We start from the raw sequence: 27,674 nt of genomic DNA on the forward strand, positions 1-27,674 counted from the left end.
CTGTGACGTCATATTTATGGGCCCGTGTGTTGTGACAACAAAACACGGAGGATTACTATTGGATAAAATTTGACTCAATACTGCCATCACATGGTTTGGCATGCTTATAGCCGTCTTCGAAAACGCCCTGGTGCATTTACGTGTGGACGGAGATTTTTTTTAAAAACGCTGTTGTGTGGATGCGAATCGTTTTCGATGCGTTTTTAAAAAGTTGCGTTTTTTTAAAAAAATCGTCATTGTGTGGACGGGGCCTTAGTTTTCCCCTCTTTTATCCATTTCTTGATTAAAAACTCTTTTCATCAGAATAATGTCTTGAACGACCCTTTTCCTCAGTTTTTCAGGACAAATGCACAGCCAGCATATGCAATCAGGTCCCTTGATCTTTAAATAAGGACTACATGTTAAGAACTCATTTTTTTTCACAGAATCAACGCCCTCCCTAATTGAACTCACCACTGCTATTTTGCTGAACACACCCCTTCAGTTAATCAGACAGTTCCACAGAATTAGCAGGGAGGGCTAAGGGTAGGGTTACACTGCAAACCCGAACGTTGTAAATCATGGATTGGATTAAGTATTATTTACTTAGAACATTTTTAGAATGTGTTTTTAAACTACAAAACTTTGCCTTCACTTTGCATTTATTTCCTTTTAAGTATCTGCTAAACTAACATTTCTATATTGTACAAGTCTAGGTTTTGCGTCAGATTGCATCAACACATAGTTAATGAAGGGGCAGAGGTTAGACCTCTGAAAGTATTCATTTAATGGCGACCGCGTCTCGCAGTCGGTGCGGACCAAGCGCACTTCTATATTTTCTTAACTGTTTTTCAGTGTTCTCCAACGGCTTCCAGGTCACTACTTCAACTGAGTATATATTACATCAATTCAATAGATTGCTTTGTAATTTGTTGCCATTACGTAGGTTTTATGTCGAAGAAGTTGCCTGCTTAAAGTGTATTTAAGTGTGTGCCTGAATCCCTCGCGAGTTGCTTAAACATAAGATGCCAGAATTTTAAGCAAGAATTTGGTAGTGGCTAGAGCCGTGTTTGTTATTTGGAGTCTAGTTTAAGAGCACATTGAAATAGAAGACAATTGGCTTGAAATGTGCTTCCATGTAACTCACAGCGCGTTTTTGATTTGCGCACGCACATCCGTATTGAATCATATATGAAGTGTGTTACACACATAAACTCGATGGTAGTTTTAATTATTTTGTCGATATGTGGAACGTGCTTAAAGTGTACTTAAGGTAGAATTGTAATAGAACTGCAGTTAAATGTACCCAAGTGTAAACTGTACTTAAGGTGTACCTAAAGTGCACACCTTAAAGCTGGGCTTGCACTAGGAGGTAGTATGACTAAGCCACTATGGCTCAGTGTAAATGAATTGAGTAAGCCACATTTTTAGAAAATGGGGTTGTTTTCCTGCATTCTGGTGCATTCTGAGGGCAAAATCTTCTGTTCAGTTTACCAACAAAAATACACTTAAGTCAACAGTTCAAGCTTAACTATCTTTATTTCTATCCTACTTTATGCAGGTATAAATGTGAGATCCAACAATTGAAAACTTGCATTCACTATGTGAAGATAAAGTCATACAAAATATTACTCAATGTTTACTTGTAAGTTTTACTTAAACTAGAAGACATTTAAACTTTGACTTAGACATTTTGATTTTAATAAATTTGATTCTTGGTATTACTCAATGTTTACTTGTAAGTTTTACTTGCTATTATAGCAAGCGAGGTGAATACACATTTACATACATCGCTGGTTATTCCTGCCGGTCATAGGGATCAAAAGTCTAAGACTAAAAAGAGTATTGATAATATCTTTCATTTACCTTCTGATCAGTCTGTCACCACTCCTACCCCCTCTCAGCATTCACCATTTCTTGTTCAATTAGAATTTTAACACAAAATCTACTATAAAACCCTCTATTCTCATTTTCTTTCGATCGTCCTTGCCTTGTCGTACACCAATTCACGGGTTTAGCTTGTAAAAATGGAATCCTTTTTATTTCATTGGACGAGAGGAGGTCATGAACCGAGTGCGTTCGGGTCATTTCGGCTATTTCCATCGGCATGCGCGCCGACGAAGTACACACACACACACATATATATATATATATATATATATATATATATGTGTGGTGTGACTAATTTACATAAAAAACATTTTTCTTTTAAAATTTCGTTGAGTGCGGTTTATATCCCGATGCGCTCTATAGTCCAGTAAATATGGGATTTCCTTCACGGTAAATCATTTATCATGTTAGAACATTCTTTGTAATTACTACAACACATGTATGACATTGCAATAAACATGGATGCTGCTGGACTGAAAACAAAACTGCGCACTGGAGCACTGTAGATATGCCTTTGCATTGTTCCATGTGGACAAAAAAGGTGTTGCACAGAAGTGATTTTGCTGTGGTGCAGTTGCATAATCTCTGTTTGCATGAGGCTACTATGGAGTCTAAACAGTCAAATTTAGTGTGGACTTATTTACACTCCCTATACATACAAAAATAAATGTCAATTTCAAGCGATGCTTCTGTAAAGACCCACATAAAATCCGTGAAGGGATTAGCTTAATCAATTAAAAATACCAACATGTAATAATTACTCATAACTAATTTACTACTAATGAATAGCAACACCTTCCATTCCTATTGCACATACATACTATACAGAGAGATAAAAGATACATTCCACATTTAGACAGTGATACAAAGACATATGAAAGACCTAATTTTTCAATTATGCTTAGGAAGTTTACAGCTCTGTGGTAAAGCCAGCCTGCCCTTATCACTGAAATGGGTTAATTATTTTTAGTCTAGTATATTGTAATTTATTTTTGCTCCACATGGTTAGCACCTACCCAAACATTTGTTTGCTACACATGGCCCAACCTGAATATTTGAATGCTGACAAGTCAGCTGTGAATCACAACTGTTTTCAGTTTGTGCCAATTTTTATTAGCTTATATGTACATTTCATTCCGTTTACAAAAGACACACAAAGTATCTGATTAAATAATTTATTCAAAGTCAAATCAAACAAATGCTGTGATACTTACCTCCTGTTCTGCCCTAAATTGTCTAAAAGATTCACACCTAGTTTCCATGATCATTTTATAGGGAGGTGAAAGGGACTGGAGCATACCACTGTGAAAAGGGTGGCTGATTTGTGTTAAAAAGTATATATCATTGTTACAAATACTGAGGTTGCTGAATTTAAGCAGACTGTTCAGCATGAGTATGGGAGTTGTGTCATGTGTTTTGAAATGGGGTTTTTTTGTTCATTATTGCCACCATGATTATGGGTGACTTTGGGTTAGGTTCCCTGGGTAGGACAGTTGGTCATGACCAGCAGTATAAAGGCCCTGACCTAAAGCATGGTGAGGATTCTGAATTGGCTCGAGGTGGAGGATGTGCTGCTGACAGTACATGGGTCTTTTTGTTGTTGTGAGTAGACAAATAAAAGAAAAAGTTTTACCTGCAATTTTTTGGTTGGCTCATTTCTGTACACTTGGCCCTCATCAAAGGAGCCCAATTACAAGCTCTCGTGCTACCTCACTTTATTAATTACCAAATCCAAACCAAATTAAAAAATCACTGACATTGCGATATGCCTCCAAAAGGAGGCAGTAGTACTTTTATAGGCCTTTTGCAATCACTATTGAAAAAAAACGCACTGTGATCACAAGAAAGACAACAGGAAGCTGTAAGAAACGTTCATGTTGAACTTTTAATCAAATAAGGGAAAATAACTGCAGAAGCAGCTCTGCCAGGTAAACTAGTATCACATCTCTCCCGCTACACACAAACATTTAAGAAAAAAGCATGACAGAAAGAGGTAAGTTCAAGTCAATGACTTGCTGAGTGCATGGTAAAGCAAGTTTGATGACCTCAAAGATAATACCTTCAGACATGGTTCCAATCAGCTTCGTGGAAGGCCAGGGTTTGGGTCATCTAAAAAAATGACTTCAAAACTTCAGAGGCTACATAAAAATAGCACCTGGGCTGCATATCATTTAGCAAGATTTGAAAAATTGTCTCCCAAGCATGTTTGTGGTTGATGTGTAGAGTGACTTTCCAGTCCCGTTAATACTTTTGTTTGAAATATAAAAATAGAAATGTGAAATTACTGAATATCTCATCAGTATTCAATAATTTTACATTTGGGTTTTCTCCACTTAAACCCAAAAATGTAGATGACATGTCTCAGGAAAACACAAACCTATAATCACAGTAGAAAAATAGTTAACAATTTTTTTTACTGATATCCCCACATAATCCTGAGCATTTTGATCTTGTGATCTAAACTTTGTTTTAGATCACTGCTTATACATAGCACTAACAATATTACAGTAGAACGAATGCAGACCATGAAATAGCTTATACACTAAACTGCACTCTTGTTAAACTAAATTTTCCGTTGCATTCTTTTAACAGTCAAACATGACTGGTTATGATCATATTGCATGCAATTGGAGGATCTTAAAACTGTTCATATGTTCAGAGTGCACCTTTCCATTTTTATAAATGCATGTCTTGTAGAAATGGCCACTGCAACCCACCCACTGAAAAAAAATCCTATATAACGATCAGTGGTAAATTAGTTGCTGTTTACAGCCACATACGAAATAAGGTGGCATGGATAAACTGGAGAAACAAGGAAAACAGCAAAGGGTGCGCAAACCAGTTAGGGGTAGTATATTAACACCCCTCATTTTACCAAAAATATTAGTTTCACTGTATTAGTGCAAACTTAACATTTCTATCTGCATTTATATTGAATTCTCAAATATGAATTTCATAAAATGTATCACATCAGATTATGTATTATTTGGGCCATGAAAAAGTTCACAAACAATGAGAGGAAATTAGCATCAAACACACACCTAGCATAGATTATTGCTTAAGCACAAGCTTGCTTGCATTAAGTATCTCAAAAGGTCCCCTGAAAAATTAATTATTCTCTTGCAGTACCGTTAACACTACACCTGAATGAAGCTGCAACAGGTAGGACAGTGATGAAAGCTGACTTGGCATGAAAGTTTGAATGAGTACAGCTTCCTGGTCAATCCCTTTGCTCAGCTCCAAACCTGCTTATAAAGCTGGGACACACAGCGGAGGATGCGCTGCTTCACAGACCGACTACATGCGGTGAGGTGGAGGGCTGCTTGCAGTCTGCACAGGACAAGACACTCCTTAACACACTCCCCCTGATTGAGAAGTGGTTGCAATTCAGGTGTCAAAGGTCTTTGTAAAAGGCACTAGCATTAGCATTAGGTGGTGTTACCAGAGTGATTAATCAACCAATCAGTTCTGTTGTTTACTACTGTTGTCATACAAACACTGAAACACTTGAAGACTGACATTTGTGAGCTCATCTTCTGTACAGAAGTGCACGTTGAACATCTCAATATACTCTTTTATTCACCCCAAATGAAAACAAGTACATTTCATCTACAGTATGTGCCAAACATTTGAACACACCTTCTCACTCAATTCATTTTCTTTATTTTCATGACTTTTTACATTGTAAATTCTCACTGAAGGCTATGTGTTGATTCAAAACTATGAATCAACACATCTGGAGTTATGTACTTAACAAAAAAGGGTAAAATAACTGAAAACATGTTCCATATTATACTTTCTTCCAAGTAGCCACTCTCTGCTCTGATTCTTTTCACACACTCTTGCATTCTCTTGATGAGCTTCAAGAGGTGGCCACCTGAAATGGTTTTCACTTCACCGTCATGTCTTATCAGGGTTTATTAGGGAAATTTCTTGCTTTATCAATGTGGTTGGAAACATCTGTTGTGCTGTGCAGAAGTCAAGCTAATACACAGCTGACAGCCCAATTTTACAACTGTTAAAACTCATATATTATGGCAAGAACCAATCAGCTAACAAAAGAAAAATGAGTGGCCATCATTACTTTAAGAAATGAAGGCCAGCCAGTTCGGAAAATTACAAAAGCTTTAATGTGTACCTCCGCAGAGTTGCAAAAATCATCAAGCGCTAAAACAAACCTGGCACATTTGAGGATCAACCCAGGAAAGGAAGACCAAGAGTCACCCATGCTTCTGAGGAGATGGTTCATCTGAGTCACCAGCCTCAAAAATCACAAGTTAACAGCAGCTCAGATCAGAGACCAGATGAATATTACAGAGTTCTAGCAGTAGACCCGTATCCAGACCAACTTAAGAGGAGACTGTGCAAATAAAGCCTTCATGGTCAAATAGCTGCTAGGAAACCACTGCTAAGGAGAGGCAACATTTATTCATTCATTTTCTACCACTTCATCCGCCGCAGCGGGTCACGGGGAGCTGGAGCCTAACTCAGCTGACGTAGGGCGTGAGGCTGGGGACACTCCGGGCACAACGCCACTGCACCGCGGAGCCACACACAAAGACAGACAACCATGCACGCACACACTCCTACAGGCAATTTGGGACCGGCCAATTAACCTGAAGCGCATGCTTTTGGGGGTGGGAGGAAGCCGGAGGACCCGGAGAGAACCCACGCAGACACGGGAAGAGCATGCAAACACCGCACAGAGCGGGACTCGAACCCGGACCCGCCGTGTTGTGAGGCGACAGTGCTAACCATCGCGCCACCGTGCCGGGAGATCAACAATCAGAAGATATTTGTTTGTGCCAAGAATCACAAGGAATGGACATTAGACCAGTGGAAATTTGTACTTTGTCCTGATGAGTCCAGATTTGAGATCTTTGGTTCAAACCGCTGCACCTTGATGAGATGCAGAAAAGGTGAACGGATGGATTCCACATGCCCGGATCCCACTGTGGAGCATGGAGGAGGAGGTTTGATGGTGTAGGGGTGTTTTTCTGGTGACTCTGTTGAGGATTTATCCAAGACACAGTGAACGAGCATGGCTACGACAGAATCCTGCAGCAACATGCCATCATATCTGGATTGCGTTTAGTTGAACAATCATTTATTTTACAAAAGGACAATGACCCCAATCACACCTCCAGACAGTGTAAGTAGTGATGTCTGCTTTGTTTTGGAGCTCCGATACATACTCGGTAGGAGTTTCTTTATGAACCACTGCTTCGGAGCCTGCTTCAAATGAAAAACCACGTGATTGATAACATTTGAAACACTCAAGTGTTTTAAAATTCTAAGCAATTTCATTCACCAGGTGATACACTGGCGTTTCATTCACCAGTTCAGTGGTTTGGATCAACGGTTGGGGCTTCTAAACACCGGCCGGCCCCAGATGTGTTAAAGTGGATGGAACAGCAGCTTATCATGTCAACACCTTATAGATTGATTGGATTGGGGTTCAGATTGCTTTGCTGACAGTTTGCCTTCTAATTGCTTTGCAATGGAACCAACCAGAAAGAGATCTCAAGTTTGGGAACATTTAGAACTGGTGCTGCCGAACAAAGTAGATTTTAACTTTTAAGAAATTTACTTTCAAGGTCTGTTGGTAGAAAAAAAAACACAAAAATGTCATTTTTTGATTTGCAGGTAAAGCGTTTGCTTTGTTCCCAGCACCTGGCATTCAGTAACAACACATCGTCAATAATGAGGCGTTACCACGCCAGACACGAGAATGAAGCCGGTGGTGCTGCTGTGGTGACGTCTCAGAATTCGAACTTCTATCTCACAATATAGATCTTGGTTTTTTTCCAGTGGCCCTAATCCTCCTATGTAAATCAAGCACACACACATGTATATATTTATATTACATAAACATGGATGAACATGTAATCTATATGTCCTAGTACTTTATTGAACTCTGCAAGGATCAACTAGAACTAATGTAGTCACAGACATCCCACGACACCCCCAAATTCAAAATTTTACACAGACCTACTTGCATTGGTCAAACATCAAAGCCAGTGCTCTGACCTACTGTCATTGATCAAAGCACTAGCTTTGATCTATTGTCTTACACTGGCCTTCTCCCTCGTCCCTTTCTATGTTATCTGGCTCCTGTGTGTACAAAAGTTGAAATTTGACCTTGACCTAGTCTTCTCAAGGTCATCTACTCATTTTCATCCCCTTTGCCACCTGAGTAATGCGCTTTTTGTTTCATCTTTCTATCTGCAACAATTGCAAAGATATTTGGTGGACTAATGGACGGACGAACGAACGAATGGACGAACAGACAAACACAAAAACACTAACAATTAAAATACATCACCGCTTTGAAGCGGGTTGTAATCAAAGAGCCCTTGATGGAAACTGGGCCTTGGCCTCAGGGCTCTGCAGATTGAGTTGTGCATGTACTCACCTACATGCGCATGTCCTCACCTACATGTAGACACAGTGTAGTGCACCCTCGCTCATTCCCACATTAACACTTGCGACTCCACCCCATCGCGGATTGTTTTTAGGCAGTCACATGATACTGTACGCACATTCTATTGGCTGACGCATCTGGAAATGCGCTCTGTTCCGTCAGTCTCGGACTTTTGTTAGACACAAAAATGATATGAACAGTCTTATCAGAGTGTGGGAAAAGGTAATACAGATAGGTGGTTTAGTGATAGTATGGGGAGGGATCATAAACGTTTAAATTACCGTAATTAATAAGATAAATAGATTGCGATCTCAATCATGGATTCCTTAATCACGTGTGGTTCCTGGACCTTATTAACCACAAAAAATGAGGGCGCACTGTAAAAAGATATGCGATTTACTCCAACAATCCACAACATACAAAAATCAGTTCAATAAGTTTTTTAATCATAATCAGGTAAAATCTCTAAAATGCCCTATTTCCCAACCTTTAGGAAAGAAATCCTGGATCCACTGTCACTTTACTACAATCTGTACCCCAAAGCACAAAAAGGTTTCACAACTGCAATTTTGGCCTGGATCAAACTAAACATTCCTTACATCCAATCACAAAGAGGTAGGTGTGGGAGTACCCCAATTAGCCCTTAGAAACAACTTCAGCATGAGATCAAATGCATAACATTCCACCAAAGCATATCCAAATAGCAAACATAACACATTAGTAAATTATCACTGATGGTTCTCTCCCATGAGATATCTGCAAAAATCTGCATGAGGCCTTTGTTTGCTTGTATATTATTTACCACGCTGCGATTACATCAGACTACATTATGACTCATAATTAGGATGACTCACGAGAAAGTCAACTTGATAGGTTTTTTTTTTTTAATGTTAAGCATAGCAGTTTAGAAACCATTAAGGGCACGATGTACTAAATTTTTACTGATTCTTTTGTGGTATACCTTATTGCACATCTGTAAAATGTAATGTCAACGTGGATATAATATTGTCATAAGATCATATTATCACTCTACACAGTTGAATTCTATTGTAGATGCTTTTCTAATGCTGTTTTTTGAGAAGGCAATACATAGCCAGATGTTATTTCAAAAAGTATCAGTATCTGTTCTTAGTATCAGTAAATCAGGAAAGTTTTGATTGGTACCGATAGATATGGTGGAACTCCTAGCATGTTGCTCTGCAAGTCAGTGGTAATTCACCTTTTCTGTCTATATTAGCCTGTACCAGTCTCATTGGGAGATGGGCCAATACCACATAACTTCACAAGAAATATAACTCATTTTTAAAGTGAGATGGAAAAATTATTCAGAAATTACTAAAATGACCTTCAATGTTTGAAAATGAAACGGGGATGTGCTGTGATCCTTGAAGTGTTGTAACAACCATTTGTTGGAGAATAACTATTTTATAAACTGATTTACTGCCATGTCAACCTCAAATGAAAATGGCAAGATTATAGTAAATGCTTATGGAAACGCGTAGCAGACTGCTATGCAGTTTCAGTCATAACAGGTACTGGAGATGTTGGAGATGCTAACGCTAGCTTTTGTTAACTCTAGCATGGACACAAAGCAGTTGCTTACAGCTAAAGGTAGCTAGCCTGTTGTGTTTAACTGTCGTCTTTCAGACGCGACCACAGACAAAATTATCCAAAACGTCGTCTAAATCAAGGAGGAACTTACTTCAATTACTTTTTAAATGACCGTAGCAAAGTAAAATACAGCTTGGAAAAGCAGTAGTTAGGGAGACAACTTTATAATATGTTCATATTGCAAACAGGTTATCTATGGGTGCTAGTCTGTTGGGCAACTCAACGTACTACCCTGAAACTGACGCCTAAATTAAGCTGAACCAACTAAGATGAAGGTTTAACTCTAACACTTATGTTAATTTAAAAGTAGTAGAGTGAGGATGATGGTAAACTCAATGGGTGACCTAAACCACGCTTTTCATAGGACGTTTTTACATTGAGCACAAGGCTAAGCGTTTGTTCCCAACACACACAAAGGCTAGGTCTATTCAATGAAACGGAACTGCTCAGTGGAACTACAATGCCACACAAAAGTGAAAATGATGTTATTCAATGACGTAGTGTTTAAAATTATGTTTTTCTTATTAAAGTAACGTTACCTGCGTTTGAAATTTTTATTGTATATAACCAATAGTTTAACCGTATCTTTTTTGTGATTATATAGAACCCATAAACCACTCTGCTTACGGTTCCGTTCCACTGAATAGTCGGAGTCAAAAAAAAAAAAAAAAACAAGGCGGCGACAAACCCCAACATCAGACTGGAGATGAATCATGTTGCTTTGGCTTTACTTGGGCGAATACCATACAAATCCAGCTTGCATGAAAAACGATTAAGCATCATGTGAAGTCTTACCTTCCAGCCCTATGGAATTATCTTCTTCATGTCCAAAATACTGCGGATGAAACGTCGCACTTTTATCACCAAGCTAGCTAGCAAGCTAGTTGAGCTAGCTAGCCTCTCTCCAGTGAAGCAACACTGCAATCCTCAAAAATGCATTACGCATATCATTATATTCCAACGTTGCAATGTTATTCCCAACTTTTCCCATTGGATGAAAAGGTAGATGATGTAAATCCAACAGAAAACCGCTTCAGTGGCTCTCGCATTTAGGGGATCACTTTCCTTTCTCCAATGACAGCTGTCGCACGAGTTGGGCTTAACGCTAAGCAGCTAGTTACTGTTAGCCACCCAAGTCTGTGGCCACCAGTTTACCATAAACGTAACGTTACACAAGTCAAAACCAAAGTCCAAGCGACCGCTGATCATCACCCCGTAAGCGAAACGTTAAACGTAAATATTAGCGGATATACAGCGATGTCAGAGCAAATATTGGGTGCCGACCGCTTGCTTGGCAACTGGTTCTATTTTCTCCAGCATCGACAAGCTGCGGGACCAAGCGGCCAGTGAGGAATCTCTCGCAAGCAAGCCTGCCACGCAGTAGTAGCAGCCTCACAAGAGAGACGAAAACAAACATGAGCTTGACAAAAAATACATTCCATCTGCCACGGTCGAGGAGCTGCGAAAATACTAAAAATGACTGAATTAAGTTGTAGATGACGTCTCAATGCACTCTAACGGTGGCCATATCTAATGTTAAGTGCCACCGAAGCACATCACCTGTGTTCTTCAAAAACTAGATCCACCTCCCGCTACCACAACCACGGCACACAAGTCTTCCCAAATCGACGTGTCCCGTCTAGAAAGACACATTTCACAGTTATGGGAACGTTCATATTTCTAGATAATATGACTTTAAAAAAACACGTTAACAATTTCACAGTTTCTTCAAGATACTCTCTGACCCTGCGGAGGGATATATACATTTGGTAAATAAAATAATGGCTGTGGAGGATTCAAAAAGATGGAGAACTGGATTTAAGCATGTTGGGAAGGGGATTTTCAACGATTAGCTCTCTAGATCATACATATTTTCCGTAGTATCGGTGGTATCAGCAAAAGTACTGTAATGAATCCTCACAGTCATCAACCAGGTCCGGAGATGTGGGATTACCAGGCTTGATTAATTTTAATGCGCAAGCGCGGTTGTGGTTCAGGGGTCGTGACGAGAACACTAGTTCAGACCACGACCAGAGCGGGGCTGGTCAGGACCATACCCTAATCACGACCCGTTTTTGGGCGCACACACGAACATACAGTGTTGTAGACGTAGAACTGAGTGTTTTGTAGAGGGAGCCTCCAACTTTGCAGATATACTCCGCATGCAGGGGTTAATTTAAAAAAAAAAGCCCCAAGGGGTCGGCTTCCAGTAGCTATAATGTGTAATAGATTGAGTGGTTGCAAAGCATTTACGAGTGTTTTCTCTTCTTTTCGTGTGTGTGTGTGTGTGGGGGGGGGGGGTTCAGTAACAATTTAGTGAGTTTTACGTAACACTTCAGTAAAAATAATACAAAATTAACACAGGCAGTGACAATCCCAAGCAATTTTACTCCCCTGGATTACTAGCACCCCCTGGTGCCAACGAGACAACGCGGGTTTTTTTATTTTGCGTTTGTTTTCAGTTTTGCTACAGTATACTGTAATTCTATTTTACAGATAATTACAAATAGAAATGAAAATGGAATAACAATAAATTTACAAATGATGGATTTTTCTTTTTAAAAATGTTACCCACTGGTCATGCGTCGCATGACCAATGTCATGACAAATGACACATGAGACAGCTACATATATGACCCTGCAAATGAAGAATATGATCTATAGGTATCACTTAGAGCACAATCGGATATGTATTTATTAATTTCAGTACATTGAGAAACAAACAACCAATGACCCCAGATCTGACTTGAAACAAAGCAATGATGATAATTAGTTGAGGGGCGTACAGGCCCCGTGTGTGTGTGTGTGTGTGTGTGTGTGTGTGTGTGTGTGTGTGTGTGTGTGTGTGTGTGTGTGTGTGTGTGTGTGTGTGTGTGTGTGTGTGTGTGTGTGTGTGTGTGTGTGTGTGTGTGTGTTTAGGGCCTATACACACACATACTGTATATATGCATGATTTGAACTAACTAGAGTGTGCCACTAATTTCCATGCGGGGATTATAATCAGTATATAAAATTTAAAAAATTTAAAAAAACAACAGCCGCTTTCATATCAAAACAAAATGCATTCTATTCAAATAATTTTTAGATTTAGATTAATAATAATTAAATTGAAATCAGAAAATTACAATAGACACCTCAAGTATAGAGTTATTATAGAGGTGTCCACTGAAATGTTTCACTTATAAGTGAAGTGAGGTATAAGTTTACGTCACTAACCACCATTAACCTAATTACCTTGAAACATGTGAAGCTGCCTTAGTGTTTAGTGTCGTGTCTGTGATACTCTTGTGGGAATAATTCCAACAGTGGCCTGATGTCTGACAGCCCTACTGACCTACTACAGACTGCACTTGACTGAACGTACTTGGTCTTGACGGTGCTTTAGCTTGAACAAAAGTTGTCCTTTGAATTTGAGGCAGTCAATAATGGTTGATTTCGATATTTACTCCTCTGCCATATTACCATCATCTATCTGTCTGTCTGTCTGTCTGTCTGTCTGTCTGTCTGTCTGTCTGTCTGTCTGTCTGTCTGTCTGTCTGTCTGTCTGTCTGTCTGTCTGTCTGTCTGTCTGTCTGTCTGTCTGTCTGTCTGTCTGTCTGTCTGTCTGTCTGTCTGTCTGTCTAACTACCTAAATCTGTATCTTTGTTCATGTCCTCATCCTGTGATATCTTACATTAAAAGCAACTTAAAAAGATGAACTGATATGTGGAATAAAAATGATTTCAACTTTGGAAGAGCAAGTGTGGTACATAACAGGCAGGGGGCAGTATTGTTCTATTTTATGCAAAGCCGGTAATAGGAACAGGATCAACTTCCATCCATCCATCCCTCCGTCCATCCAACCTTTTCCATATCACCTGATCCTTTTCAGATCCATGGGAGCTGGGGCCTATCTCATTATAAACCAGACAGATCACTACGCATAGAAGTACAAACAAGCATCCACCCTCACGTTCACATCCCCAAGTAGTTCAGAGTCATCATTTCACTTGTATTGCGTGTTTATGGACAGCAGGAGGAAGCCAGAGCATCTGAAAGGAACCATTTCACCACTTCACCACCATGATATCCATCGGACTAAAATGCCCATCTGGTTCTTAATGTGATAAACAGTTTGTTGGTTTTTGTTAATGAGGTTATTTTTGTCAGTGCTGGCTTGTCTGGTTCTCTGTTTGTTTGCAGGATTATTTACCAATTTATGAACAGCTTTTGAAATTGAGAGATTGAGTATTGTCCAAGGAATAATGGATAGTGATCCAAATGTTGGTCATGTGGATCACTATTTGGATCCAGACTCTTTTTTTAATGATTATTTTTCCATTGTGAGATAAAAGTGAATGCTTCAAGGGTAAGGTTCACAATGTATGGACAAAAATTACCCAACGAAACCACCATGATTACACATTCTAGAGGCGGGTCGTTATTGTTAGTGAGTCATAATTTTTGGTCAGATTATTATTTCTGACTGGGTGTCTTTAGTTTGATATTTAAGAGACATTTTTATTTTAATATCTTAAACAAAATATCTATTTCCCATGGTGCACTGGCATCATGCCCTGAGTTTCCCCCACCTCAAGCCCTCAGTCATTGCAGAAAAATGATTGTATGCTAAATGAATAAATGCTTAAGGAGCTATTTTCTGGTTGTTGAGTTTAATTGGTGGCCTTTGGCTATTAGTATTAAAGGTTTGGCAGTGGCCCAATGGTACAGCAGGTGGTAGAGCGAGTTGTCCAGTGTTCCAAAGATCGGCAGTTTGATTCCCACTCCCGCCCCAAAAAAACACCCAGAGTATGAACTGACAGTAGGAGGTGTCAGCTCACCTTCGGAGCACTGCCGAGGCGCCCTTGAGCAAGGTGCCGTCCCCCTTTACCAGTTGCTCATTTGGGGCACTCCACAAGGGGGCTACCTGTCACTCTACCTCTCCCTTCATGCCTACAGGCCCCCTTGTGTGTGTGTGTGTGTGTGTGTGTGTGTGTGTGTGTGTGTGTGTGTGTGTGTGTGTGTGTGTGTGTGTGTGTGTGTGTGTGTGTGTGTGTGCGTGTGCTACAGGGGCCTGTAAAAACTAACTTGTATGCATGCGTTTGAAGTATATAAAATTAAAAAATAAATAAATAAAATAATTTAAAAGAGAATGCTGAAGCACTCCATGGCCAGGAGTTAAATCAGGCTTTTTAGGCCAATGTAATATTCTTTTAATGCCATCATATAAGTGGTAAGGCTTGAAATGTGATGTAACCCTGTGCTCTTCCTTCAAAATAACTACCTAAGGCTCATATCATCAATTCAGTTAACAAATCATTATTTAAACTCTGTTGTGTGGTACATGCATGAAGCAAAAAAATGACATAAATCCATGTGTGTGAATGATGTATTTTGTAAAAAATATTATTATTGAAGGGGGATGTAGATCACACAGTCAATCTGTCATGGTCCCAGTTCCAATCTTTACTCCTCCCCTTTTCACTCCTACTCTGTCCACTCATTCCTGTCACCTGTGTTGCCACTTACGCTCTGCTCTGAAATCCGTTCAGAGCCAAATTGTCATCGACTCACTCTACTCTTCTGATTTTTTGGACTTCATTGTGATTTTGATTATCCGTTCCTTGTATGATCTTCTGACAACCAGTTATTGGGTTTTGTTGATTTAAAACCATGAAGGTGGATATCTCCCCTTGTGTACTGCATTTGGGTTCTAACCACACCCATTACACAATCAAAGTTTGAATGTGGTATTTTAATTTGATGAGAAGAAAAATGCAACTGCTGATGTCAGAGTTTATTATTAATATTACAGACAAAAACATGAAATCTGATGGCTTGCCGCTTTCTGCAGGACTATTATCGTAGAGTTTGGCTCATTATACTTCACCACGCAAACAGATAATTCAGTGTTATAGTTACATCAAAATTTAAGCATGTTATTAAAAATTTGGTCCGTTGTGAGTGCTGAAAACCACAGAGAGTTCAAAAAATTCAAAAGGCTCCAGGATAGACAATCTGTTTTAATCTTTCATTTCAAAGAGATAAAAGATTTAAAGATTTCAAGGACAAATTTGCATCCCAATTTCTTCTGACAACTTACAATTTAAAAGTGGTTTGGAATTTTTGTTACATTTAAAAGGACATTTTTCCCAGACAGACACAATGACAAGCATGTGAACTTTTTGGAACACTTCTTGAAGGAGCTTGTTTGGTCAAAGTTGGAAAAATGTGCGTGTGAAAGAGAGAGAGAGAGAGAGAGAGAGAGAGAGAGAGAGAGAGAGAGAGAGAGAGAGAGAGAGAGAAAGAGAGAGAGAGAGAGAGAGAGAGAGAGAGAGAGAGAAAGGAAGAAATGTTTATTTTGCCTTTTCTTCTGGCTATGTCTCAGGTAATGGCTCAATTTTTGGTTAAATATTAATGAAGAACAAATTTTTAGTTCTCAGTGAAATGAGAAAGTGAAGTAAATATGATCAAATGTCATCAAACTACACAAGGATTTTAAAGATATATAAATGTGAAAAATCCCACCTGTGGATTGTCTGCCAATATCCATGCTATTAAAATAATGATTTATTATGCTGTAAATGATAATTGATTGCATTCACTTTATGAGTTGTAAAAATCTTATTAGTACCACGACACCCTCAAAAAATCCTGAGTTGAACCTTCTTGATCCTTTTGACCCATGAATGGAACTATTTTGTGCTGCAGAATTACAGTAATTTTGAGTGTTTATAATGTAAGAAAATGTATCCCAAATTAACAGGAAAAAAATTAATTGATGCAGTGGAAATATTTTCCTTTTTTTTTACTTTGTGGAAGCTTTACTGTATGAGGACCTCTGAATGCCACTGGTACTTGATGAACAATTATATTGCCCATGGCTGGACGAGCTAATTGCAATCTCTTTATAATCATAGGGGAATGTATCCAAAGAGCTAAGAGGGTATTGCAGGATAGAGTGAGGAAGTGACGGTTGAAGGAAGGTGGGTGTTGTAAAATCAGTCAGCATGCTGTGATATCTGAAACCAAGCAGCTGGACAAAACCAAATTAACAGGTCTGCATACACAGCACAGATTCTCTTTTTCTCAAAAGTGAAGAGGAAAAGAAGGCGAGCGGCAGTTTCTGACACAAGGGAATAAGTAGGGGAATTAATCACTTATCCTTTAAGTTACAGCTTTCAGAAACATCTCAGAAGAACATTCAGTGGTCTTTGTGATGTTCTCAGACATCAAAACAGAGAGGTAACTTATAGGAAGATGAAATGACAAGAGAGTGGAGCAGCAAAAGGTGTTGAACCAATAATCAGACCAGCATATTAAAGCATTTTTCATGACTGAAATTGGATTCTTTGGAAAAATTTTGCCTGGCATCAGTGGTCCCATGCAGCTTCAATGGTTCCAGTAGCTGGCTCTTCTTCATTACTTTGTCCAAAAAACACAACAATTTTGTGAGCTCTGTGCAGAAAGCCACTTTTGTTTCCGAAAAGATACGACCTAGAGAAGATACAACCCTGTCACTGTTGGACCCCCATGGTGGACCCCCATCATCCTCTGAAAGGAAAGCATCATCACTGTTTGCCTGGACTTGTGCATCACCAGAGCACTCGATCACATGCACGTTGACGGAATAACCTCAGCTTCTGTTGTTTTGATATGAGTGTTCCTTGTCTTAGTTCAGGTAAAAAACACAGTGATCCTCTTGTTTTACATAAAAATTGTACAAACTGAAATCAGCGCTAATCAGTTTAAAAAACTGATCTTTGCCATGTGCGATCATTTTGATGTAATGATGAAAACAAATGAGCATTTGTCACACTTCACTATCATATCCACCTTACCATCTTCTCCCTCCCAGACATGATTCCTCTTTTTCTCCTATCATTATGGTTCACTTAGGAAAGGCTCAGCCCTTCTCCACCTTCTTTAAAAAAGCAAATACGTGCCAGACAGGGGCACGCCAAAGAGGCCTTACTAAAGCCAAGGTTAAGTCCTACTCTGCTCCATCTTACACTTCGTGCTGGTATCCAGTCCTAGCTCTCAAATATCCTGGATTCTGTACTGCACTTAAAGCTAGAGGACCACACAGCTAGAGGACCACACAGAATGGTACAGTAGTCCTGACAGCATTACAGCGAGCCAAGGTGAGATGGTTCTCTGCTTCTGCCCTAAATACCAGAAGGGAAGAAAAGAACAGTAGGTCATCTAATGCTTGTCTGGTTTAGGCCAGGGATGATTTCTACTCATTATATTATTAGAAGCCATTATTTTTTATTTTATGTATTTATTAATTTTTACAATTTATTAGCATTTCTGTTACAAGGAAGGAAGCAATATCACTTGCAATCTCACTCAGTGCTTCTGCTCATTCTCGAAAAGTTGCAATGAAAACCTGAAATGCTTTTATTGTGGCTTTATTTCATGAATGTCAAAATTTGAGTTTGGTTACATGGCATCACAAAGCAGTCTCTTTGCTCTAAATCAGTTGTCTGACTCAGTCAATATCTTATGTATATCCCAAGCTTGGTGCAGCAACACAATAGACAAATTTATAAGCTCAAGCTCTCATATAAACCCGAGAGAAAGGGTAGTGGGCCATAACACACCAGAACTGATGCTCTGTCCTTAAGCCATCAGGGAGTGAAGTCAATGTGACAGAAGAGATTATGGTGAGCTTTAGTCAAAGACCCCGGACCTGTTGACATGCGGGGCATTCAGTCACTGCTGTTAGGCGAGAGTGTGTGTGTTTGTGGGGGAGAGGTAAACCGCAGGTGAGGCAGGACATAAAAACATGTTATTCACCGAGAATTTGCTTTGAAATCTAGCTTAGGTCTGTAGACATTCCTGGCATACATTTTCTCGCTACATTTAAATAGAAGAATCTGTTTTTGCTTTGGTAAAACACATTAGTACACAGTGATGACTGGTAATAGTCACACATTGTTGTATGAGTATGAGTCCTGACAATTCTTAGTTCAGCAGTCTATCAGAAAATCTTTGGAAGTCCAGACTTTGCAGAGACATTTTGAGTGAATATAAATACAAATCCAATTTGGAGTCAAGACCATGGTGGCTGATAATATTTATTTATATTGGCAAATTGCCATTGGATAGATATGACCAGCTGATGAGAGTATCTGTTATCTTAATTGATGACCTTGATCTTAGGAAATGAAGTCTGAGCATGAATGATCAATAAAAGTGTACTTCATCTTCCTTTAACACTCAAAAATCAGTCTACAACTTTTTTTGTAAAATTTTGTATACTTAAATAATCCCTGAAGGGAAATTAAGCGCACACTCTAGTTAGTCAAATCCAATCACATGCATATGTTAGTGTGTACAGGCCCTGAACAAACACACACAGGGGCCTGTACGCATGCAGAGGGAGGAAGCTCCTTCTTGGTGCGCCCCAAATGAGCAACTTGTAAGGGGGACAGCGCCTTGCTCAAGGGCACCTCTTCAGTGCTCTGGAGATGAGCTGACACCTCCCACTGTCAGCTAACCTCTGGGTGGTTTTTTTTGGGTGGGAGCGGGAATCGAACTGCCGATCTCAGAACATTGGACTCTACCGCGCGCTCTACCACTGAACCACTGCTTCCTTACTCCTTCCTTCATTGTTTAACATTTATGTGGTATTTATTTTATTTTTTACAATTTCCCCAATGTCAACAGCATCCATTCTTGAAATTGCAGATGGATTTAATACTCTTCATCATTTGTCAACTTAAAGCATCCCTGCTTGTGGCAATTTGAAGTGGTTCCACCAAATTTAGCATCTTACAAGATGACTCAATTCAATTCAATTAAATTCAATTCAATTCAATTCAATTCAAAAAACTTTTCCCCAAGGGGCAATTGAGAGCCCATAAAGCAGGATTGGTATAAAACGGCAAACATACAGTGTAAACATGAGCAGTGTAACATAAACATACCACTGCTATTTTACAAACACAACTGACAATGCATCAAATGAAAATAGGGCATATTTGTGTTTACAGTGTTTGCTTTGTTTTAGATAGATATAGATAGATATATACTTCAGTAATCCCAGAGGAAATTGCACATATCTACTGCTTAAGCATTACATAATGAGTAAATACTGGATAAACACCAGGAGAAAAAGAAACACTGACTCCACAGGACATACCCCAAGACATACACTACACTAACAGACACATGCAGCACTAACAGGACATATACTAAACTATAACTAAAAAATAAACAGTATAAAATTAGATAAAATAACATTAAAAAGTGAAAGTGACAATAGCAGGAGGCCCACATGGTGGGTAACGTACACCCTTCTTACAATGTAAGGCATGTTACTATGTAATATCACAACATTTTCAGAACACCTTGGCCCCACTTTATTGCAGCTCAGGCTGGCATCCCGTCTCCTCCCTCTATTCAACCACGTGCTGAGAGAGTCATTTTACCCCCTGATGGCATGGGGCACGAAGGAGATCCTAAGCCTCTCTGTAGAGGCGCTGTGTGACAGCAGTCTGCCACTGAAGGTGCTTCTCTGCTGGGAGAAGGCGGTGTGCAGGGGGTGGATGGTGTTGTTCAGCTATGTTATGTTATGATTACGTCATAGTTATGACAGCACAGTGCATATTCACAGTAACAATGATGATCACAGCTAGCAGAATAAGGCCATACATTAAAGCATAGGTCACATTTACTCCAATATCAGTGTGGAAAAAGAAAATTATGTCTCAGTTTTCTTGTGCCATTTTATTTTCTCGTCATAAAAACATGAATCTTTGTAACAAGAGAGAAAGCCATGACAGTTTGATGTACACTGAACAAAAATATAAACACAAACTTTTTTTTTTTGCTCCCATTTTTCATGAGGTGACCTCAAACATCTAAAACATTTAATACATACACAAAGTAACCATGTCTCTCAAATATTGTTCACAAATCTGTAAATCTTTGGTAGTGATCACTTCTCAATCTCACCTTACAGGTGTGGCATATCAAGATGAATATTATACAGCATGATTACTGTACATTCTGGGTTCGAGTCCCGCTCTGTGCGGAGTTTGCATGCTCTTCCCCTGTCTGTGTGGGTTCTCACCTCCAAAAGCATGCACTTCAGGTTGATTGGCTGGTCCCAAATTGCCTGTAGGAGTGAGTGTGTGCGTGCGTGGTTGTCTGTCTTTGTGTGTGGCTCTGCGGTGCACTGGTGTCGTGCCCAGAGTGTCCCCCGCCTCTCACCCTATGCCAGCTGGGATACGTTCCAGCTCCCCGTGACCCGCTACGGTGGATACAGCAGCAGAAAATGGATGGATGGATGTGTGACATACACAAAAGTGTAGTCACATTTTTGTAATATTAGATAATTTGAATAGCCTTCATGTGGATTGAGAATAAATAGGGATCTATATTCTAGGAGTACACCTATTCCACATTCCGTCACCAGGTGGCCGCTACGTTTCCAGAGACAGGTTAGCTAGGTGCCTACTTGACATTTTTTTCAGATGACCAAGGAAGAGAGAATAACAAACACCGAAACTGACTCTGTCTCGTGTTTTTTCCTGTTTATTCAAGTCTACCTAGCAGAGCAGTTTAAAATATAATCTGTTTTACTAGCCACAACCCTGGGGCTTGTAACATATTCTTGGGGGCTTGTCCGGGATCAGTTCCTCCCACCGACCTGGGGCTGATCCAAAAATTCATACCAGTGACCCAGAGACTTGACGAAGGCAATGTGTTGATGAACCTGCAACACAGAGAGCTGATGTGCTGATGAACCTGCAACACAGAGAGCTGGTGATGTGGTGTGCTGAACGTGTGGTGTGCTGAACGTGGGGCCAAAGAGAGCTGTGATTTGCTGCGAGTATAGACTGTGTGAGAGACTTGGACTGAGCGACGAGTGGTGAGGAAAGGACTTTTATCATGGCAGACAGTGGGAGGAGAGACCTGGAATGGCAGATCAGGAAAAACCTGCTTGCGTTGTCACCTGACTGTTCCAAATTGCCAAGGAGGTCGGCCCAGTTCCAGGTGAAGATCCGTCAACGCTTGGCTGTGAAGACACAGAAGGGTGTTTCAATCACATCCAAGGGTTCATGTACAGTAAGCACTTGCTAGAATCTGAAGATACGGGTATGGTTGAATTACTTGCTTTGAATGATGCCATTGTTAAGATCCTGCCGTCTCGCAGTAATGTTACTTTACCTGTTGATTCAAGTGTAAATGAAGAGACACAGTCCACAGATGTAGCCATTCAGTCTAGTGGGTTAGCCCATTCAGACACCGTTAATATGCCAGCCACTAGTTCAGCTACTGTGACCTCTGATTATGTAGCACGTTCTCAGTCACTCAGCATCTCAGGTACTGCTACCACAGCTAGCACAGACAGTGGTATATCAGATGATGTTCAGAAAATTCTTGAAAGTTTTGAGGAATTGGGTAAGAAACTACATCAGTTCATGACCAGTCCTACAACCCAGCCTACCTTACGAACCACAACCGTACAGCCTGCTTTACAGAACAATAACACAACACACATAGATGTGGCCATTTCACATTCCGCACAGCACCCCACATCTGTAGACTTTACACCCCAAAGCAATAACACATATAATTTGAACATGTCCACCTCACACGCTACAACACACCACACCCGGACACACACCTGTACACCCTACTCCACAGAACCATGACACACCACACCGTGTCCATCAGTCAGACACAACTCACTCATTCCACATGAGAAGATGGTGTCCCTGAAAGACCTGCCCTACCTTCACCGCCGTGAATTTAAAGTACAAGGGGGCCAGATTGGTGATCATTCATCTGACATGAGCTACAACAGTGTCTGTCGGCAGATGGAGGAAGGATTAAAGGGCAACTTCGGTGATGTTGAAGTTGTGAGAGGCGTGCTGCGGATCATTAAGCCTGGCAATTTCAAGGATATGCTCATGAATAAGGAAGATATGACTGTAGCAGAGCACAAGGGGTTTCTTCAGTCTCACTTGGGAGAAAAGAGCAGCACAGAGCTCTTCCAAGAACTGATGTGTGCAAAACAGAATGAGCACGAAACTCCCCAACAGTTCCTGTATCGTGTAATCGGCCTGAAGCAGAGAATTCTGTTCGCATCAAGACAGGCTGAAACTGAGATCAAGTGCAGCCCAGAGACAGTTCAGGGAGTCTTCCTGCACACCGTATACCAGGGATTAGGCCACAAGCACAACGACATTCGCAGAGAGCTAAAGCCATTACTCTCTGACAGCACGGTGGCAGATGAGACCATCTTGAGGCATGTCATGAAAATAACATCGATGAGAGTGAACGACTTCGCAGATTGGGCTCAACGCCCCGTCAGAAGCACACAGCTGCACACAGTGCACAAGTCGACGCAGCACCTGTGAAAGAGTCCAATCCAAATAAAGAGACTGCTGATCGCAAGAACAAGACGGACAGTGTACAGCAGCTCACAGAGAGGATAGACTTGCTGACTAAGTTGGTCGACTCATTGGCTGAGACAGTGCAGAAAGACCGTGCTTGCCGCTGTTCTTCTCCTAAACCCCAAATGGCCAAAAAGGAAAGACAGTACGGCTGCCCAAAGTGTCTCGAAAAGGGTTTACAGGACTGTAGACACTGCTTTTATTGTGGTGACGAGGGTCACAGAGCAGTAGGCTGCTTGAAGAAAACGAGGCGTCAGGGAAACGAGAACCGGTCACTGAGAGGGGACAACCAGTGACCGGGACGCCCTCTGTGTCCTATCCTGAAGATGTGCAACCACACGATCACCACGGCGGTGGTGAAAATAGTCCTCAAAGACTGAATGCGGATGCAGTTATTGTGAACAAAGAACGGCGTCAATACCCCAGTACATCCCTCACCTCCCAATGAACCGATTGCCAAACTGATAGGAAGGAAAGCAGAAACTAAGTGTCTCTTTTATGGCTTGGCAGTCAGTGCCCTAGTGGACACTGGTGCCCAAGTGAGCATCATTGACCATTCTTGGAGAGAGAGATACTTACCTGACCTGGACATTCGACCACTGGCTGAGCTGATGGAGGATGAAGAAAAGCTCAAAGTATATGTGGTGAACGGAGACCTTATTCCTTTTGATGGTTGGGTCCATATAACTGTAAACCTGCCGGAAAACCAAGACCCCGACTTGGCAATCAAAGTGCCATTCCTCGTAGGCCACTTGCCCTTGGAAACGCCACTGATTGGGTTCAACGTGGTGGAAGAATTGATAAAGGGGAAGCCAGACAGACTATTCCCAGTGTTAACCCGGCTGCTCATGGGAGCTATGTCAATCCCCAGTGACACTGGTGAGACCATTGTGCACTTTGTCCAGGCAAAGAAACCCGATGTGCATCAGGGACGTCTGAGGACAGGGCAACAGGACAAAGTCATCCCCGCTGGCAGTATCGCCTGGGTAAAGTGCAGACTCCCACCTAACCTTGACCCGTCTGATGCTCTGGTGTTATTTGAGCCTGATGAGAGTAATGTTCAGTTGCAGCAGCTTGATGTCGGCGAGGGTCTGCTGGAAATCCAGAACGAGAAGAGCCCATATGTAGCGGTTCCTGTGGGAAACCACATGAAACATGACATAACCTTGCCACGCAAATCAGCCATGGGTAGTGTCCAGCCAATTAAGAAGATAATTGACACTGACTCACCTGGAAAGGACACAAGAGCCGACAGTGTCACTGCCTCTCCTGCTGATGCAAGTCCGTCACCACCACAATGGGAGCCACCAGTCGACATAAGTCACCTCGACGAAGAACAGCAAAGGGTTGCAAGGAAGATGCTGTATGAGGAATCAGCAGTGTTTGCCAGGGATGCCAATGATATCGGGTGCATCCCAAGTCTACAGATGGCGGTAAATCTGAAAGACAACATCCCTGTGCAAAGGGCATACTCGTCAATACCAAAGCCCTTGATTGCCGAAGTGAAGGAGTACATCCAAGATCTCCTTGCAAAGGGATGGATCATCAAATCGAAGTCTCCTTATTCAGCTCCTGTCATTTGCGTCCGCGAAAAGGATGACTCACTTCGCCTTTGCATCGATTATTGACTTCTGAACCAGAAAACTGTTCTTGACATACACCCGTTACCCAGGATCCAAGATCTGACCGACACCCTGGGTGGTCATTCATGGTTCAGCATCCTGGATCAGGGCAAGGCGTACCATCAAGGTTTCATTGACGAAGGTTCAAGACACCTCACTGCATTTATAACGCCCTGGGGGTTATACGAGTGGGTGAGGATACCATTTGGCCTGTCAAACGCACCCGCAGCCTTCCAGAGGAGCATAGAAGAGATGTTGTGCTCCCTCAGAGATGAATCCTGTATACCGTATCTGGATGACATTCTATGCTATGCAAAAATGTTCAAGGAGCATGTAGAAGGAGTCCGCAAAGTCCTGAAAGTGCTTCAAGAACATGGCGTGAAGCTGAGACCCAAAAAGTGCGAACTGTTTCGAAGACAAGTCCGGTATGTGGGTCGTCTAGTATCGGCAGATGGTGTGCAAATTGATCCAAAAGACCTGGAGGCTGTGCAGTCCCTCAAAAATAAGACTCCACAGACTGTTGGTGATGTCAGAAGACTCCTAGGATTCCTGAGTTACTACCACAGCTACATCCAGGACTTCTCCCGCATTGCAAAACCAGTATATGAGCTTCTCCAAGTTAAACCGAACCAGTCACAAGTCCAGACCCAGTGAGGAAAGAGCAAAGGCCCTCAATTGGCCTCTAGAACCCCTGTGAACTGGTCCGGCGAACACCAAAGAGTTCTCGAACAGCTCATTGACCAACTTACCAACTCACCAGTATTGGCCTCCCCAGACTTCAGCCTGCCATTCTCAGTGCACACTGACGCCTCAGAGTAGGGTTTCGGTGCTGTACTCTACCAGCGGCAGGAAGGCAAGTTGAGAGTACTGGGTTATGGCTCCCGAACGTTGTGCCAGGCAGAGAAGAACTATCGTCTGCACAGTGGGAAGCTGGAATTCTTGGCACTAAAATGGGCAGTGTGCGAGAAATTTAGAGACTATCTGTATTACGCTCCATACTTCACCATTTTCACAGATAACAACCCCCAAACGTACGTTATGAGCACGGCAAAGCTCAACGCTGTTGGACACCGTTGGGTCGGGGAGTTGTCTGACTTCCGGTTTGAGATCAAGTACAGACCTGGGAAGGTGAACGTAGATGCGGACACCCTATCACGTCTACCCCTTGACATGGACAAGTATGTAGCTGAGTCCAGTGAGGAGCTGTCACAGGAAGTTGTGCGTGCGACCTGGGATGGAAGCATGGCAGCTCAGAAGCAGGATGTAGCCTGGATTGCAGCCCTCATACTCACCACAGACACTACGCCGGAGCCCTCAGTCATCCCAACTATACGCCGGGATGAGCTGATCAAATCTCAAAGGGAAGACACAGCGATAGGAGAGGTTATCAAGCTGAAAGAGACCAACGCAGTGTTGAACAACGACACAAGACAGACCACAAGTAGGGCAGCAAGTAAGCTCCTCCGTGAATGGAACAAACTGCACCTGGAGAGTGGACTTCTTTTCAGACAGACCTGTGAAAGGAAACAGTTGGTTCTTCCTGCCAAATACAAGTCTATGGTTCTGAAGCACCTTCATGACGATATGGGGCACGTAGGAACAGAACGAGTACTGTCCTTGGCAAGAGAACGCTTGATTATTGTACAGGCATGGCTGAGACTGACCACAGGGGGAGGCGTCAGCTCACTGCTCAAGCACTGCTGAGGCGCCCTTGAGCAAGGCACTGTCCCCTTTACAAGTTGCTCACAAGCTGCTCATTGGAGGTGTACCATGAAGGAGCTGCCTGCCGCTCTACCTCCCCCTCACCTGCATGCCCACTGGCCCCGTGTGTGTGTGTGTGTGTGTGTGTGTGTGTGTGTGTGCGTGTGTGTGTGTGTGTGTGTGTGTGTGTGTGTGTGTGTTTGTGTGTGTGTGTGTGTGTGTGTGTATTACGGGCCTGTACACACTACATATAGATGCATGAAACTACTAACTTGTGCATAGAATGGACTCCTTCAGCAATTAATACAGTTAATAAAAGAAAAAAATTAAGAATTAAAATTACATAGAAGGACACTCTGAAATGTTCAGTTGTATTACATAGCACAATGCCTCAATTGTTGCAAGTTTTGAGGAAGTATTCAGCTGGCATGCAGACAGCAGGAATGTCTTTGAGAGCAGTTGCTTTTGAATTCAATGTTCATTTCTTTACAATAAGCCATCTACAAAGGTGTTACAGAGCAGCATTTACAGCATTTGTCAGTACATCCAACCAGCCTTGCAACCATAGACCACTTGTAACCACACCAGCTCAGACCTGAACATCCAGAAAGTTCATCTCCAAGATCATCTGAGACCAGCCACTGGGACAGCTGCTGAAACAATCGGCTGGCATAACCAAAGAATTTTTTGCACAAGCTGCCAGAAACCATCTCAGGGAAGCTAATCTGCATGCTTGTAAACCTCATCGGGGTCTCAACCTGACTCTAGTTTTTTTGTCGTAACCGACTTGAATGGACAAATTCTCACATTCAAAGATGTCTGGCACGTTGTAGAGGTGAATCCCGGATTCTGTTGCTCAGGGCAGATGGCAGATAGTGTGTGTGACTTTGTGTGAGTGAGCGGTTTTCTGATGATCTTTCAGGTAATCTTTTGGGAAATAGAAACACTGATGGTTGGCATTCTGTCCAGACAGGACATTCTTGGTAGCAATACTCTACATTCATCTGCGTATGAAAGCTATCCCAGCACATACTGGGCAGGTGATTGGATGCA

The 27,674-nt window shown here is 41.5% G+C and overlaps 1 protein-coding gene across 1 annotated transcript in view; it reads right to left on the reverse strand.

Moving 5' to 3' along the window:
• kmt2cb (lysine (K)-specific methyltransferase 2Cb) overlaps nt 1-11,412 on the reverse strand; it is a 96,883-nt gene extending 85,471 nt beyond the window's left edge. The window contains exon 1 of the mRNA XM_068341672.1: nt 10,700-11,412. The gene's annotated coding sequence lies outside the window, so the exon portion shown is untranslated. The remainder of the gene's footprint in view (nt 1-10,699) is intronic.
• Between the last annotated feature and the right edge of the window lie 16,262 nt (nt 11,413-27,674).

This window comes from Antennarius striatus, chromosome 18 (genome assembly GCF_040054535.1).
Source record: "Antennarius striatus isolate MH-2024 chromosome 18, ASM4005453v1, whole genome shotgun sequence".
Lineage (NCBI taxonomy): Eukaryota > Metazoa > Chordata > Actinopteri > Lophiiformes > Antennariidae > Antennarius > Antennarius striatus.